The sequence below is a fragment of the Mobula hypostoma genome, chromosome 14 (genome assembly GCF_963921235.1).
Source record: "Mobula hypostoma chromosome 14, sMobHyp1.1, whole genome shotgun sequence".
Lineage (NCBI taxonomy): Eukaryota > Metazoa > Chordata > Chondrichthyes > Myliobatiformes > Myliobatidae > Mobula > Mobula hypostoma.
The window spans coordinates 62,385,127-62,402,553 of record NC_086110.1 but is presented as its reverse complement, the minus strand read 5'-3'; the positions used below and the strand labels follow the sequence as shown (position 1 = coordinate 62,402,553).

Genomic DNA, 17,427 nt, shown 5'->3' with positions numbered 1-17,427 from the left:
TTGTGGATGAGCATGGATGAAGAAAGACAGCATTCATCTTGAAGAACCTTCACCACCCAGGACACGCACTCTTCTCATGACCACCATCAAAGAGGTGATACGGAGGCCTGAAGACACACTAAGTATTTTAGAACAGCTTCTTTCCCTCCGCCTTTAGATTTCTGAATGGCCCGTGAACACTATCTCACCTTTTTCCTGCCTTTTTGCACTATTCATTTTATATACTTGTAACTTACAGTATTTTTTAAAGCATTGCAGTGTATTGCAAAATAAAAAATTTCACAACATAAGTCAATGATTCTAATATGAGCTGGCAGTTCTTGGAACAACTTATTTTTCTCACACCAATTCACCTCATCCCTGCCACTGCCATATCACTAAAACCCATTCGCCATTTATGTTTTTTCATACCACTTTATGGCAAAACTCATGACATACCATATAATATTGTGTAGAGATACAGTATATTAAGCCAAACAAGTCAACAACCCCCACAGTTCTTAATAACTAGAGAAAATAAATTCTTAAAACTGAAGATACTCTGGATGATCTGTGATACAAAGAGCAATATTTTCAAAAAAAATCATCAAAATATTCTGCAGTGGCAAACTTGCAAAAGAAAAACTAGAAGGGTTAAAATATATATTTGATCTTATCTTACTGATTGTGACAGCAAAAACAAGTTAAAAGAGAGTTTGCAATTCACTACAAAATGGCACACCATATGCAAATAAGTGTGACATCACTGCATGACATATGATCATGTGAGTGTTGTATGCAGTCCAAAAAAATGAACAAACTTGTCCCTCCTTCAGAACTCGCCATGTTTCCTGCATATCACTCTGCATGTTACTTCACTATTGACCCACAGGGACAGGTCTATCATAAAACATGCACTGGAGGAGCCTATGCTCGATCCTTGTGCCCAAATATAACAATCACAAGATAAAAAAGAGTTTAGCTACAAAGTAATAAAGACAATAAGAGATGTAAGAAATATGTACTTCTAACAACACAATGTAAACTAAGTTTAAAGAAAACAAAACTTCTTTAAGTGAGCCTACTTAAAGGATGCATCTGCATTTGTAATTCTGAACTCTTAAGAGAATATTTAAAAGTCAATGTGGCACAACCTTGGTGACAAATTAAATCCTATAATGACTGAAAAAGCTACCCTGACTTTTCTGATCTTTGGCTCTCAGACCCCAAACAAATGTAGATTATTGATATGTTAGAATTTTTCCTTTTACTTAACAGAACTTAGACATTTATTTAAACCATTTTCTTTTCAAAGGTTGATTGTCTACTGGAAGAACTTACACAATATTAACTCTGGTTAATGGAATGCTTTAATTTAATGTTGTGTTAACAGATGTAAAAGGGAAAATATAGATTGAGCCATACAAATAAATCACATAGCAAACTGTTTCTATGATTTGGCTTCAAAACAATCTATGATGTCACAAAGTGTGCTAATTAAGAAAATATTTAAACTGGTGAAAGCTGAGATAGTAAAACACATGGAGGAGGGAGAGTAAGTGTTTTTTTTTAATGTACAATCAATTCAGAAACACATAGCATGTATAATATCTATTCCAGCCTTGATGCTTTTGAGTGATGTCCAGATCAAGTAACTGTATAACCACCATTTTGTTCAGATTATCATTTAATTTTCCTGTGGGAAAATAACGTATCAGAACACCTCTACCCTTTACATGAATATCTTGAAGCCAGTTCAGCAAATATGACAGCAATGGTGCTAAAAATATAATAAAAGTACTGCTTTCAGCCCAAAATACCGCAGGAAAATCCTGCTGCTTCTTTCTGGATACAACATTTGCTGAAAATACCTTCACCAAAACATTAATCAAATTCTACACCCACTGGGCAGCCATATGGTAAAGCAGCATGTGGATGCAAGAGAATCTTGCAAACTTGCTGATATTCTGTAACTAGGTGCAATTAATTACAAGATGCTGCATCCATCGCTAGCATTTATCCTTCTGATAAAAATATTTATTACAGCACCTTTACAATACAAGGCAATCAAAGTGCAATTGATTAATAACCTAATCAAAGAAAATTGAACCTTGCAAAATTATAGTAGGAAATTTATAAAGGAATATATCTAAAGCTACATTTCAAAATTAAATTAAAAATAGATTTTAAGAAAGATTGCTTTCAAAAAATTACAGAAAATAGCTGGGCATAAACTGTTGAAAAACAGCATTTTTCATGCTATCAGTCTGACTCCAAGAAACAGCAGGTGGATTTTTTTTATATAATCCAACAAGATAAGGCTTGTCTAAATTAAACTTAAAACAGTCACCAAAAGATCTTTAACGAGAATACAACACTCTAAGATCATTAATCAATATGTTCAATTTTATTTGTAATAATTTATCATGACATAATATTAATGACTTACTCTAGACTTCAGCACTGAGATTAATGTAAATGAGCAGCAACAATTAACTTTACTGCTCCCTTTTTGGAAAAAGAGGCAGAAGATTATAAATGACAAGTATTTGTCAATTATCTAATAAAAGAAACCTTACACAATAACTCATCCTATTATTATGGGTTCTGCATACTCAGAATTCCTCAGTGAATTACAGCACTGTACTGAACTGCATACCTGCAAAACGGTAAAATATTTTTTCATTGTAGATCTAAGAAAAAACAAAACCATCAGTTCCTGAACAAGAGAGTTCGGAGTCAGAATCAGGTTTAATATCATTGGCATCTGTCATGAAATTAGTTGTTCTGCAGCAACAGTACATTGCAATACTGAATAATAAAAGATCTATAAATTACAATAAAAAGTACTTATAAAAAAGAGGGCTAAAAGGGAGCAAAAAAAAAGTGAGGTAGTGTCCATGGTTTCATTGTCCATTCAGAAATCTGATTGTGGAGAAGAAGTTGCTTGTAAAACGTTGAGAATAGGCGCTCAGGCTCCAGTGTCTACTCCTTCATGGTAGCAGATACAGAGCCTTGGAGTTGAACAGCAGAGAAATAAATCCTTCAGCCCACAATGCCAACCGTTTTGCCCATGTGCCTTCATTCAGACCATGTTCTTTTATGTCTTGCCTTATTCAAGAGGCTGTTTCATTGTCCTTTAAACATAGTGATTGGGTTTGATTCCACCACCACTTCTAGCAGCAATTTCCAGATATCAACCACTGCTATGTAAAAAAATTTCTCCTCAAATCCATTTTAAAACAATTTGTCATCACCTAAGATCTAGGTTTTTTGATGCTCTTGCCATGAGAAAAAGTTTCTGACCACTTATTTATGCTTTTTCTGGTTTTTAAATAGCTCCAAATCACCCTTCAACTCCCTTCAACAAAAAACAACCTAGGTTAACTCTCCTCCATAACAGATATCCTTCAATCCAGTCAATGGTCTGGTGAATATCCTCTGCATTCATCCCTATGCAATCACATCTTTCCTATAATGTGGCAATCACAACTGTACACAATTGTGTACAATTATAATCACAGTTGTGGACAACACATCCAGGGTTTTGTTGAGAGTAATCATAAAAAACAAAATTCTAGCTGCCAAAATCCATTTAAACTACATCTACCTTCTTACTATCAATGGCCCCTAAGAATAGTAGCAATCTTACAGTTTCCTGAGATAATTTCAGAAAATCACTACTTATTCAAAAAGTCCATGTTATCAGAAGTCAGACCAAAAGTACTAAATAGCTGTAAGCAAAAAACAGTATTTGTTTCACAGATAATATGCCAATATTTGGAAAAGAAAAAAAAAGCAAGCAGATAATTAACCTAGGTGATAACATGCCACAGTAATACAATCTGATCCAGTTTGATGTTTTGGCAGACAACTTACTATCAGGAGAAGTAGCCCTATTAACTAAAGACTTCTCTTTGCCTTGCAACTGCAACTTTAAAAGATCTAAACAAAGACAAGCCAATAAAACAGCACTGGGCAACAGGGCACGTAGGAACACAAGATTCTGCAGGTGCTGGAAATCTTGAGCAATACACACAAAATGCTGGAGGTACTCAGCAAGTCAGACAGTATCTATGGACGGAAATAAATAATTGACGTTTTGGGCAGAGTTATATCGGAATATAAAAGTTATAAAATTATGAGAAGCATACATAGACAGCTGGATTCCTGTTCATAGCATCAAAATGTCCAACAGTAGAAGGCACACGTTTAAGCTGAAGAGGGGGAGAATTCAAATGAAATGTGTGGGAGAAGATTTATTTTACAGAGAGTGGTGGGTGCCAAAGGTGGTGGGGGAGGCGGATACGATAGAGATAGTTAACCGGCTCTGAGATAGATGTGAATATGCAGTTAATGGAGGGATATGGGCCATATGAAGGCCTATAGAATCTATGTAATTAGTTTTGTTAGTTCAGCACAACATTGTTGGCCAAAGGTCCCGTTCCTGTGCTGCACTATTTTATGTAGGGTAGCAACTAACACAATTACATTACAACTGTAAGATGAGGGTTCGGTTCCCAGCGCTGTCTATAAGGAGTTTGTACATTCACCCCATGACCACATGCGTTTCCTCCAGGTGCCCCAGTTTCCTCCCACGTTGCAAAGACATACAAGTTAAGATTAGTGAGTTGTAGGAATGCCATGTTGGTGCCAGATGCATAGGGACACTTGCAAGCTACTCAACACAATCCTCGCTGATTTGATTTGATGCAAACGATGCACTTCACTCTATGTTTCGATGTACATGTGACAAATACAGCTTATCAGTTCTATGTCCTATTTATTCCCAAAGGAGTTTAATTTTGGAAGCTCAGCACAAGGTGAAATACAATTACCCTGTGAATGTAATGCAAAGAGAGAAGGAACTTCCCATCAATAGATTCAGCTAGCTCATAAGAAACAATTAGTTCACTGAAAGGATATCCAATTTTTGGAATAGTTGAAGGGATCCTAATGGACTTCATCTTAGGCTCTTACAAGAAATAGCTGGTGAGATAATAAAGCCGACCTTTAATTATGCATATACAATAATCCCATTTACCAGCACTTGGACCTTATTAAATTGGAAGTTATTATTGACAGCATTACAGTGGGGCTCTTAGAAACATTCAAAGCAATTAGGCAAAGTAAACATGGCTTTGTGAAAGTAAAATCTTATTACACCAATCTATTAGAAAACTTTGAGAAAAAGAATATGCACTTTGTATAATGGAGAACTAGTAGGTATAGCTACACTTACATTTTCTGAAGGCATTCGATAAGGTATTGCATTAAAGAATTCTGCAGAAAATGAATACTCATGGGCTACAAGATAACAAAATTGGTCATAAACTCAAGAGATTCTGCAGATGCTGGAAATCCAGGTCAACACTACAGAAAATGCTAGAGGAACTCAGCAGGTCAGGCAGCATCCATGGTCAGAAATATTGACTGCTTATTCCTTACTGGGAATGCTATGAACAGGATAGGATTGCATGTGTTGAGTTTAGAAAAGAGACGACTTGAATGAACCATCTTAGTGGGTTGGAAATGCAGAGACTGCTTCCCCCGTGGAAGAATCTGGAACCAAGAAATCATTGCTTAAAAATCAGGGCTCACACATTAAAGATGAAGATATGGTTTACATAAAACAAGCCGGCCTTCTATATATTGGCGAGACCCAACGCAGGCTGGGAGACCGTTTCGCTGAACACCTACGCTCTGTCCGCCAGAGAAAGCAGGATTTCCCAGTGGCCACACATTTTAATCCCACGTCCCATTCTGGTATGTCTATCCACGGCCTCCTCTACTGTCAAGATTTGAAGCCACACTCAGGTTGGAGGAACAATGCCTTATATTCCGTCTTCTCTAACTTTCGTTAATGTCTCTCCTCCCCTTCACACCCCATCCTTTATTTATTTATTTTATATATTTTTTTATTCCCATTATTTTTTCTTTCTCTCTTTTTTCTCCCTCTGTCCCTCTCACTATAACTCCTTGCCTGCTCTCCACCCTCCGGGCTCCCCTCCCCGCTTCTTTCTCCCCAGGCTTCCCGTCCCATGATCCTCTCCCTTCTCCAGCTCTTAGATCCACCCCTTCCCTCCTGTCTTCTCCTATCATTTCGGATCTCAGCCTCCCCCTCCCACTTTCAAATCTCTTACTATCCCTTCTTTCAGTTAGTCCTGACAAAGGGTCCCAGCCCGAAACCTCAACTGTACCTCTTCCTAGAGATGCTGCCTGACCTGCTGCATTCCCCAGCATTTTTTGTGTGTGTTGTATTCTCTCAAAGGGCTGTGAGGCTTTGGGCTGCATTAAAGAGCAGTGTAAGGTGAGTTTTTGAAAGTTTTTGAGGCAGATGTAAATAGATATTTTATTTTTCGAGGGAATGTCAAGCTACTATAGAAGCACAGGAATGTGGATTAAAGATGCTATCATATCTTATTTAATAGCAAAACAGCTTAAGGGCTATACGAACACTTCCTTCTCATAATTTGTACATTCATACAAAAGAGTTAAAAGTTTCCTTGGCCTAACTGGATAAAAGCCTTGCAGGTGGATTCTTATTACAAAATTAAAGTGAAAATGGCCTGAGGACTTGTGGTCCTTTCCAGAGCTTTGTGGTTTTCTACCTTCCTCTTGGCTGTGGAGCTCTGAGATATACAAGTTCTTTCTTTTCCAACCCATTTATAGATAAATTCCTCCTGGCTTCCATTCATGTGCAAATCACTACCAGATTCTTGTTTTGCATACCAGCAGGCAAAAGAATGCCAAGTGATTTTATTTTCATCTCTACTTAACTGTCATATTTATGTAGAAGCTACGGCATTTCAACATTTAGTGCGTGAAAATAATCTGAATAATGCTTTGCCCAACTCACAGTACTGAAATACAATTTTTTTTTGAAAAAATATCAGAACAGCTGCTCTGAAGCAAGCAATTACTATCTTAAAATTCATGGAGTTTTGTTTAAACTCGGTTGGTAATTATATTAAGTTACAGTTATGTTTTGTACTCTTTGGCAACTCTTTTGACTGGACCTCCCAAACGTGGCATTCCGAAAGATTCTGCACTGAACAAGGCGCCAGAGTTTTGGCCTCAATCCTTTGAAAACCAGTTCATTCAATTTATACTGAAGCCTTATTTATTTCTACAGATTAATATGTTCGAGAGAGGTTGACCACAACTGTAGCTTGCACCCAATTCAGAGCATCAACATTTTGCAAAGATTTTCAGGCTTGAAAGAAGAGGCCTAGAAGAGATGAGGTAGAGGAAGAGATGAAGAAGTTTAGTAAAATAGATGGAGTGAAGGAGGTGGGAGAAACTTTCCATTGACAGAAATGTCAAGAACCAGTCAAAAACAGAACGATTATCACGTTTTTGATACAGCAAGTGGTCAGAATGTCAACTGCACTGCCTAAAGCAATAACAAATCCAAATTCAATTGCAGCATTTGAAATGAAGTTGCATAAGTAAAGGCATTCCCCAGGTTATGACAAGGCTCCTTTCCTGAGAAGTGTTCATAACCCAAACTGCTTTTGTAAGTCAGAAGTGAGTGAAAAAAAACAGGTGGGGAGAAGATCACTGAAACAGCTGTGCTGGAATTCAGCAAGCTGACATCGAAAGAGCAGCCACCTGCCAGCATCTGACTCAGTGGGTGTGCTCGGTCATCCGAGCACTACTCAGCTCAATATAACCACCCTCCCCACCCCACCCCACCCAAAAAACAATATTTCTTGCTTGGAAGAGGGGGGTTAGAAGCATAGGAGGAGGATGCCCCGTTTCTACCCAGTAAAAGATGTGGCAAATCCATCCCTATCCATTCCATCAGTCCCTCAAGCGTTCCTCCTTATGTACATGCTGTAGATAAGTCAAGCATTCTTAACCAGTAGAGGACCAATTTTGAAAAAGATCAAATTTGCACCTAATGAGGGGAAAGCGGAGAGATGCAACCAACACACACAAAATGCTGGAGGAACTCAGCAGGCCAGGCAGCATCTATGGAAAAAAAGTACAGTCAACATTTTGGGCTGAGACCCTTTGACAGGAATGGAGAAAAAAAGCTGAGGAGTAGATTTAAAAGGTGGGGAAAGGGGGGAGAGAAACACAAGGTAATAGGTGAAACCTTAAGGGGGAGGGATGAAGTAAGGAGCTGGTAAATTGATTGATGAAAGAGATACAGGGCTGGAGAAGGGGAAGTCCGATAGAAAAGGACAGAAGGCCACAGAAGAAAGAAAAAGGGGGAGGAACACCAGAGGGAGGTGATGGGTGGGCAAGGAGATAAGGTGAGAGAGGGAAAAGGGGATGGGAAATAGGGAAAATTGGGATAGGAAATGGTGAAGGGGAGGGGGGAATTCCCAGAAGTTCAAGAAATCGATGTTCATGCCATCAGGTCGGAGACTACCCAGATGGAATATAAGGTGCTGTTATCAGGTACTTGGCAAAGCAGTCTCCCAATATATGTCAGGTCTCATTGATATACAGGCAGCCGCACCGGGAGCACCAGACACAGTACTTAACCCCAACAGATTCACTGGTGAAGTGCCGCCTCACCTGGAAGGACTGTTTGGGGCCCTGTATGGTAGTGAGGGAGGAGGTGTAGGTACTCCCGGTGTGGCCTCCTGTATATCGGTGAGACCCAATGTAGATCGGGAGACCACTCCTCTGATTATCTACGCTCCATTCACCAGAAAAAGCTGGATCTCCCAGAGGTCACCCATTTTAATTCCACTTCCCATTCCCATTCCAATATGTCAATCCATGGCCTCCTCCACTATCATAATGAGTCCACACTTTGGTTGGAGGAACAACACCTTATATTACGTCTGGGTAGCCTCCAATCTGATGGCATGAACATTGATTTCTCGAACTTCCCATAATGCCCCACCCCACACCATTCCCCTTTCCCTCTTCCCTCTCTCACCTTCTCATTGCCTGCCCGTGATCTCTCTCTAGTGCTCCTTCCCCCCTTTTCCTTCTTCCATGGGCTTCTGACTTCTTCTATCAGACTCCCCCTTTTCCAGCCATGTATCTCTTTTAAATCTACTCCTCAGCTTTTTTTTTCCCTCCAGTCCTGCTGAAGGGTCTCGGCCCTAAACATTGACAGTACTCTTTTCTCATAGATGCTGCCGAGCCTGCTGAGTTCCTCCAGTACTTTGTGTGCGTTGCCTGGATTTCCAGCATTTGCAGATTTCCTCTTGTTTGTCGAGAGATGCAACTGTTTGGATTGCTCTCACTTGAAAACAGGTATGGAGCTGATGGGCCAAATGGTTTCTTTCCATTCTATACAATAGTGATCATTCACTGTAACAAACCTGTAAATGCAAAACACAGCAGTATAGAAGCTAATAACTGGCTAAAATTAGCTAACTGTTAAGTTACCATTCACTGTGAGTTGAACAAAAACAGCCAATAGCTACCAATTAGTAGCAAAAAAATCAAATATTGCAACTAATCACAATGGTTAAAGTTAAAGAAGTTTAATCCACATTCTAAAAGGAGACACAATCAAGCTGAATGGGTGCTGCCGGACTTAAGCACTGTCCCACAGATGAGAAAGATTTTCTCTTTGCTACTTCTGCAGCTTTAATGAGTGTAAGTGATAATGCAGTACCGTTATGCGCTGAAAGATCTTCTGGGATCCTTGCCAATTTCTCAGTCAACGCCGGAAAAAAACATATGGACTGGTCACCAAATTCATCACTGTTTGGTAGATATGGCAGTACTGAAACAGGCTGTATCCCAGTAGTAATTAACTAAATATTAAGTACTTTGGGTCAAGTGGGGGATAAAATAAGGCATTTACTTATGCTTTTCTTTTGAAACTACTCATTGCAAAGTAGGTTTGAAATGTCATTTTGAATTTTCCACTTGGCTGAATATTAATAGAAACAAAGAGAGAAACAAAGAGAGAAGCAAAGGTAGGCCATTTGGTTTTCCCTACCCTGGGAAAAAGACTGTGACTACCTACCCAATTCTAATTTTCTCATAATTTGATATAAGGTATAAGGTAATACCTCAGCCTCTGACACACCAGGGGAAAAAGTCCCAGCCAAACTCAACACAAAAAGTCCTAACTCAAGCCTCCAGTCCTGGTAACCTCCTTGAGAATTTTTTCTGCACCCTTTTCAATTTAGTTACATTCTTCTTATAACCAGAAGTGCACACAATACTCCAATGTGCTCTCTCCAATATAGTTGCAACATGACATTCAAATTCTTTTACTCGACACCATGACCGATGAAGACAAGCATTACCTTACCAAAATGCAGCACTTAGTACTTGTCTGAGTTTACTTTTGTTTGCCATTCCTTTCCCATTTGATCAAGATCCCGCTATATTAGGTAGCCTTCTTCATACCACTAACTTTGGTGTAATCTGCAAATTGTATTAAATTATTTCAATAATATGCTATGTTTTTGTTACTTTTTCTCTCTGAAGTGAATAATTTGTCCATACTATACCGCGTCTGGCAACTTGCTTCATCTAAAGTTGCCTTGAATTGAATTGAATTGACTTTATTTCCTACAGCCTTCACATACATGAGTAAAAGTCTTTACGTTACATCTCCATCTAAATGTGCAATGTGTAATTTATAGTCATTTAAAGCACAATCCAATGCAGTTCAGCATCATCCCAAATTTATATACATAATGTCAGAATTATTTCACGTGATCCATGCCCTAAGTTTTCTTACAATACTCCTTACATCGAAATATACACAACTGAGAAAGTTAGCTCCACCTCACTCAACCTTTCAATTTTTCTACTCCCAAGTGAATGAATCAGTGATCTGTGCTCTCTGCTGCAATCTAATATCATCCGATGACTTTCTAGGCCAGCAAGCCAGCATAAAGCAATATCTTCAGTCGAAGAACTTTTAATCACTCCTCTTCGTTGAGTCAAAGCTCTGAGCCTAGACGTTTTCTTATTCTACATTTTCTTAAATTCCCACTGGCAGCAATCCTGTTATCAAAGTACTCCTTATCCTGCTGCATCCAGCTTCTGATCCCCAATTTTCACACAATCACTGAATATTCTTAGTCCTTTCAGTCAACATATCTACTTGCATAACAACCCCGTTCCACATTGAGCCACAGATTGCACAATACTGAAATGTTCGAGCAACCACTCACTTAGCAGATTCCACCAGACTCAAAATTGTGCCAACATACCTAACAGCAATCTCGACAAGTCACAGAAATTTGGTTGCCTATCCAAGTTCTTTTTAATGTATTTCCCTCCTTGTTTATCTCTAATACCTTTCCAGGCAGTGAATTCCAGCTCCTCACCAGTCTCTGGATTTAAAAAAAACTACCCTCTTTTCATAGAAACATAGAAAATAGGTGCAGGAGTAGGCCATTCGGCCCTTCGAGCCTGCACCGCCATTTATTATGATCATGGCTGATCATCCAACTCAGAACCCTGCCCCAGCCTTCCCTCCATACCCCCTGATCCCCGTAGCCACAAGGGCCATATCTAACTCCCTCTTAAATATAGCCAATGAACTGGCCTCAACTGTTTCCTGTGGCAGAGAATTCCACAGATTCACCACTCTCTGTGTGAAGAAGTTTTTCCTAATCTCGGTCCTAAAAGGCTTCCCCTTTATCCTCAAACTGTGACCCCTTGTTCTGGACTTCCCCAACATCGGGAACAATCTTCCTGCATCTAGCCTGTCCAATCCCTTTAGGATTTTATACGTTTCAATCAGATCCCCCCTCAATCTTCTAAATTCCAACGAGTACAAGCCCAGTTCATCCAGTCTTTCTTCATCTGAAAGTCCTGAAGTCCTGCCATCCCAGGAATCAATCTGGTGAACCTTCTTTGTACTCCCTCTATGGCAAGGATGTCTTTCCTCAGATTAGGGGACCAAAACTGCACACAATACTCCAGGTGTGGTCTCACCAAGGCCTTGTACAACTGCAGTAGTACCTCCCTGCTCCTGTACTCGAATCCTCTCGCTATAAATGCCAGCATACCATTCGCCTTTTTCACCGCCTGCTGTACCTGCATGCCCACTTTCAATGACTGGTGTATAATGACACCCAGGTCTCGTTGCACCTCCCCTTTTCCTAATCGGCCACCATTCAGATAATAATCTGTTTTCCTATTTTTGCCACCAAAGTGGATAACTTCACATTTATCCACATTAAATTGCATCTGCCATGAATTTGCCCACTCACCCAACCTATCCAAGTCACCCTGCATCCTCTTAGCATCCTCCTCACAGCTAACACTGCCACCCAGCTTCGTGTCATCCGCAAACTTGGAGATGCTGCATTTAATTCCCTCATCCAAGTCATTAATATATATTGTAAACAACTGGGGTCCCAGCACTGAGCCTTGCGGTACCCCACTAGTCACCGCCTGCCATTCTGAAAAGGTCCCGTTTATTCCCACTCTTTGCTTCCTGTCTGCTAACCAATTCTCCATCCACATCAATACCTTACCCCCAATACCGTGTGCCTTAAGTTTGCACACTAATCTCCTGTGTGGGACCTTGTCAAAAGTCTTTTGAAAATCCAAATATATCACATCCACTGGTTCTCCCCTATCCACTCTACTGGTTACATCCTCAAAAAATTCTATGAGATTTGTCAGACATGATTTTCCTTTCACAAATCCATGCTGACTTTGTCCGATCATTTCACCACTTTCCAAATGTGCTGTTATCACATCTTTGATAACTGACTCCAGCAGTTTCCCCACCACCGACGTTAGGCTAACCGGTCTATAATTCCCCGGTTTCTCTCTCCCTCCTTTTTTAAAAAGTGGGGTTACATTAGCCACCCTCCAATCCTCAGGAAATAGTCCAGAATCTAACGAGTTTTGAAAAATTATCACTAATACATCCACTATTTCTTGGGCTACTTCCTTAAGCACTCTAGGATGCAGACCATCTGGCCCTGGGGATTTATCTGCCTTCAATCCCTTCAATTTACCTAACACCACTTCCCTACTAACATGTATTTCGCTCAGTTCCTCCATCTCACTGGACCCTCTGTCCCTACAGGTTCTCTTAAATCTATGCCTCCCTTGTTATTAACTTTTCCTTGAAGGGAAAGCAGTATTTTCAATGCACACTATTCAAATTTTACACATCTCCAGAGTCCTCAGCTTTCTTTATATCACAGAAAAGTATTTAATGTAACTTAACTCTTTTCTATTTATCTAAATTCAACATTTCTGACAACATTCATAAAAATCTCTTCTGTATCGTTTTGAGTGTTGTGGAAAATGTTGGTCAGAACTACAAACACCACACCAGCTGGGGCAAAACTAGCATTTTATACAGCTGTAGCTTGATCTCCCACATTCTCGTCCTCACATAATAAAGCCAAGCACAATATGCATCGTCTTAACAACCTTCTTGCTACTTTCAGAGATCTTTATTTGTAAGCTCCAACTTCTCCTTCACAGTTTCTAAGTATTTGTTTAACTCATTTCCTTCTCATAGTAAACAATATGAACAATAATTGTATTGTCTGTACTTAATTTATCATTGTTCCACTAAAAAATAGGTAAAAAAAAGAAAAATGCAGCTGCTATCAGACAGCATCTGAGAAAAGAGAAAAGAGAATAAAAACCCTTTGTCTTTGACCGAAAATGTGAACTCTGTTAAATTTGCACTGAGGCTGTATGGTCTGTTGTGCAGTTCCAGCGTTTTGTTTTTATCACAGAAGGAAAGTCACCATATAGAAAACTATGTAAATCCTGCAGCAAACAGTCTCCTGCTGACTGGAAATAATTCTCTGACCAAAATGTCTTTCCAAGTTACTTCCACTCTTCTGTGTTTGCCCCATATCCCTTTTTTCTTTTTTTATTTTTACTCAGAAATATAGCACAGAACAGGCCCTTCTGGCCCAATGAGCCACACCACCCAGTAACCCACATATTTAACACCAGTCTAATCACAGGAAAATTTACATTGATCAACTAACCTACTAACCAGACTGTGGGAGGAAACCTGAGCATCTGGAGGAAACCCATGTGGTCACAGAGAGAATGCACAAACTCCTAAAACACTGTGCTGGAACTGAAATCTAAAATCTAGCATCACTACACTACCTTGTGCTGAATTTTCCATCCAGCACGCACCTAAATTTCACTAAAATGTAATGATTTCATTAATCATAATACAAATCTATCATTTTATCCAGTGCTCTAATTGCATTTATTTGTTTTTTTCACTTTACTTATTTCACGATACAACACGGTAACAGGCCTTTCCGGCCCAGCAAGTGCGTGCTGCCCGATTAATCTACTAATCTATATATTTTTGCAATGTGGGAGGAAACTGGAGCACCTGGAGGAAACCCACATGGTCACAGGGAGACTGTACAAACTCCTTCCAGACAGCAACGGGAATTGAACCCAGGTCACCGGCATTGTAAAGCAGGGGTCCCCAACCTTTTTTGCACTGTGGACTAGTTTCATATTGACAATATTCTTTCAGACCGGCCGACTCGGGGTGGGGGGGGGGGGTGGGGTTTGCCAATGGACAAGAATACAGTCAAATACGTTGTTTACACAGAGAGACTACAATGACCATGAAGCCTTGCGCAGGCACCAGTGCGCATGCGTGTACGTGCCAATTTTTTCTACAAATCGTTTTTGGCGTTTCAGTTGGGTGGGGGGTGTTAATCACGACCGGAATATAGATGATAAGTGGCTAATGCACTCAATTTCGTTTCTCAAAGGGTTTATCTAACAAATTTAATATTAAACACACAGCGCATATTTTCCTCACATGAATATAGCGATAAGTCAATTATCAGGGAAGGACAGGGGAGCTTGAAGTAAGTGTTAAACACTTAGAAGTAGAAGTAGTAGAGGCAGGTTCGATATTATTTAAAGAAAAATTGGATAGGTATATGGACAGGAAAGGAATGGAGGGTTATGGGCTGAGTGCAGGTCGGTGGGACTAGGTGAGAGTAGCATTTGGCACGGACTAGAAGGGCAGAGATGGCCTGTTTCCGTGCTGTAATTGTTATATAGTTATATAAGTAAGTCAATAGCATCATAACATTTTAAGTAGTGTTTGGATATTAAACACACAGCACATATTTTCCCCGTATGAACATATAAAATCATTGCAACACACCAATATCACTGAATCAGTGGGAGCCCTGGGCTTGTTTCCCTGCAACCAGATGGTCCCATCGAGGGGTGATGAGAGACAGCGATACTCGAACGGGGTTCCTTATGTCCAGTCCATTACGCAAATTGGTTTTCGTTGCATTCATTGCAGAGATATGCTGGAAAAGGAAGCAATGTCTTCAATGCGTTCGTGGCTATCTCAGGATATTTAGCCTTGACTTTGAGATCCAGAATGCCGGCAGAGATGTTATGTCAAACACACTTTTCAGCCCGCCGTCATTTGCAAGCTCGAGGAGTTGATTTTCTTCCCGCGCTAACATGGATGACGCGCAGGTAATGACCTCGCATGCGTAATGGCTCAACAGTGGGCATGACAAGGAATGAGGAAAGGTGCAGCTGACTCCTATCGCCAAATCATATCGTTTCCTCGCGGCCCGGTAGCGCATGCTTTGCGGCCCGGTGGTTGGGGAACGCTGTTGTAAAGTGTTGTGCTAACCACTACTGCTCACGTCTATCTGTACAGGCTTATTACAAAAATCTGTTTAAGAGGGAACTGTGCTACATGACATCAACCTCTGCTGTGCCGCAGATTAAAAAATGGCAGCTGCAAAAGGAGAGACTGAACAATCAAAAGACCCAACCACTAGCCACAGCCACCACTTTCTCTTGCCTACACTACACAAGAATATGTGCATTCCAGATCAGACTGTACAGCCACCTGAGGACCCTCTAATAAACAACTCCTTTGGAGAACATCATACTCGACTCGAGTAATCGCACTACGACACTGTTATCAGTTTATTGAAAGATTTGTCAAATGTGACAGAACACGTTTCTTATCTATCCATATATTAAGCAAGAACTGTATTTTTAAGGCAGAACCTGATCAGAAAAACACTGTACTGTGATGAAGCACTTTTCTTTCTGCCATATCTGTTCAATGAAAGGTACCCATATGCAATTTTTCAACATCTTAACCTTCCACATTAATTTCAGCTTAACATAAACAGTACATTTCTTGGTTTCTCAAAATGTTCAATATTGGCAATTGTATTTTTTCAATTTCAGATTACAGATTTATTATTGGACATCAGGTTTTATATTCGTTTTTTACTTGAAAATATTACTTCTGCCTTAACTGCACCCTTGTAAAATTAATATGAATACATTTTAATTGTCCCTTTCATAGATTGTAGTGTAGAATTATAATTATACAACTTCACTGATGCACTGGTCTTCCTTCTCCTTTCTCCCACACTGTTATAGCTCTCTGCAGAGCTACATAGAACTGCTGACAGGTTCAAACACGAGCAAGAATATTACTTGGCAGAGTCCTACCCAAGTTGCTGAGGAACCAATGTAATTTTGTGTGTCATTTTAGATTATCCAGAATATTAGTTCACTGCCCATGCACATACTTTTAATAGACTCCACTCCCTCTTATTGCTTGCAACTGACAAGATAAACAGGCAGATAACACAGAATGACTAGGTTACCCACAATGAGGCCACTACTGAACAAGATGGACAGCATGCTAGGGAAGAAATTTAAGGAAAATTGTCTCAAAATCCATTAATGTATTGAGCAATGATTCTTTGTTTTTAACATGGGGCTTCCTTGGAGCCATCTTAAGTGTGCTTACACATCTCTAACAGTCTGATAATTGATAAACCGAAGATACATCTCAGCTATAAATGTGTGATAAATTCCAACATTACGATAATAGAAAAAATAAGAGTGCTTTCCCACATCCACTTTTTAATCCTTTCTTGGGAGGAGATGGAAGAAACTTAGAAATGATACACAGAAGATTAACATTTAGTCTGAGGAATAAGCTAGTTGGTAAAAAAACATATTTATATGTTACATTTGTATTACCCCGATATAAGACCATACTTTATTTTATTAATACAGTTACGCAGTTGGGCATTTTATTTTCAGCTCGATCTCAAAATACAATAAGTGTTCCTTTAGTTACATTAAGCAACTGAGTATTTCATTTTTGCTGTTTAAAATAAATTTCAATTGATTAATAAGTTAGGCTTGTTGAATTAGCCAGTAGGATTTGTCTTGTTAGCAATTTGGCCAATAAAATGCCCGGGAAAAGAACGGGTAGCAATTTTCTAAACAGAGTGCAAAAAGGATGGAGTTTCAAGGAAGGAAAATGACAGAGGAAATGGGAATAGGCAACCAATATAGAAGAAAAACATGGTGAAAAGCTCACAGGATTCAATTCAGAAGGACAAGATGCTGATATCAAAAAATCCTCAAGCAGACTATAGTTCCACAGAGAATGTGCAAGTAACTTTAATAACCAGCTAGCACACAATATTTGAAAAAGTTCAACACCCTCTTCCTTGGACATTGTGT

At 39.5% G+C, this 17,427-nt stretch overlaps 1 protein-coding gene across 6 annotated transcripts in view; it reads right to left on the bottom strand.

Moving 5' to 3' along the window:
- Positions 1-17,427, bottom strand: part of wwox (WW domain containing oxidoreductase) — a 1,184,285-nt gene that overhangs the window by 922,390 nt on the left and 244,468 nt on the right. The window lies entirely within an intron of this gene.